Raw genomic sequence first — 1,753 nt, 5'->3', positions numbered from 1 at the left:
GACTTTACTTATATTTTAAATAAAAAAGTTATATTCTTACGGATAGATATTACATCTATCCGTAAGAATATAACTTTTTTATTTACGTGCCTATCATTTTATCCCTGTTTGGCCGGAACAAATAGACAAAACCGCAATAATTACTCCTTTTGGTTTGTGTGAATTTTCTCAAATGAAATTTAGTTTACGCAACGCAGCGCAAACGTACCAAAGATTCGTAAATCATACTGTACTAGAAGGACACGATTTTATTTTTTCCTATTTAGATGACGTCATTATAGGAAGTTCATAAGTGGCAGAGCACAAACAACATCTTGAGATAATTTTTGAAGATTCAATAAATTTGGCATTTCAATTAATGTAGCTAAATGTTGTTTTGGGCAAGAAAAACTGGAATTTTTAGGCCATGAAGTATCGTCTAATGGCATTCGTCTACTAGATACAAAAATAAAAGCGATTCAGCGGCAATGCAGCAAGCTCAAGCAAACTATTCCTAAATTTGTAATGTAGTGTACACATAGGAATATTTTTATTGTGTTTGCCTATATTTTGAGTAGAACTTTATTGTACTGTATCAAAATATGAGTTAATTTTAAGGTTTTTAATTTTTTTTTTCAAATTTGGAGGGGTGTAGATAGATAGATAGTGTAGGAGAATGATACCCCGCCCCGCTTAGCTTACTATGCAGTGGTTAACGTGATAAAATGATAAAAAATTTCGTGGATCAACATTTTACACACTATTCACTTTTTTGTTTATATATTGAATCGAGTTTTGAGATAATCTCCAAGGCAGTTTCACAATTTTCTATTAGTGTAATTTGTTTGTGAAGTCCATGGAAGAAGTTATGATGAACATTGCCATACCGTCACTTTTTAACCAATCTGTAGTCTCTTTGTAGTTTCGGTTTCGAAATATCTATACCTTTAGCTTTTAGAGCACATTTTATCTGAAATTTCCATTGACGAAAATTGTTACCATCAATTTTTTTTATACTCATTAACCGCATGGAATTCATTTTGAAATTATTTTGTTAATGATTTTTCAAACACGATTGTATTTTTTTTTTGCTGGTTCCTTCTGTACTTCTATTTTCAGAGTTTCCTGGGCCCATAACCTATTGGGTTATTTGTTTTTGGTTGAAAAACAATTCAATTTAAAGCAGTACAAACTTATTTATTCTCTTCAATTACCTACACAGCAAGAACACTCAATTCTAACGCAGTTTTTACTAAAGTCCTGCCACCTAGTGTCTATATAGTTTAATTTCCCTTTTATATATCGAATAATTTATTAGTTTATGTGAGATATCAAACCAATTCCTAAACGCATTCAATACCTGTCATTCTAAAATGTAGCTATCTCGCTCTTTACTCAACTTCCTTCTTGTCTAATTCCTAAGTGTTCGGTTCAGTGTGCGCTCATATTAAAAAATACTTATTAATTAATTAAGTGTTTTAATCCATAAATGAAAGTGGCGACGAGGTATATAACAGAGAAAAGCAAGTGCAAATTTCAAGGTCATCACTAAATAATTATAACATTTTCAATAAATTAAAATTTCAACAAGGTGATACGCTTCAGTGTGAACTTAGTTACGAACTGTTATAAGACGGCCCTGTACCCTTTACTGCTGACACATTCCTATTTTCCTGCTCTGTCAGTGTTTTTAGTGGCCAGCAGTAAACTACAATTCCCATTAGCCTGAGTCCATTTTCGATCTCCGTCGCGACAACACCTTTGTTGGTTTAAA

The sequence above is a fragment of the Bombyx mori genome, chromosome 14 (genome assembly GCF_030269925.1).
Source record: "Bombyx mori chromosome 14, ASM3026992v2".
Taxonomy (NCBI): Eukaryota; Metazoa; Arthropoda; class Insecta; order Lepidoptera; family Bombycidae; genus Bombyx; species Bombyx mori.
This window is presented reverse-complemented; position numbering follows the sequence as displayed.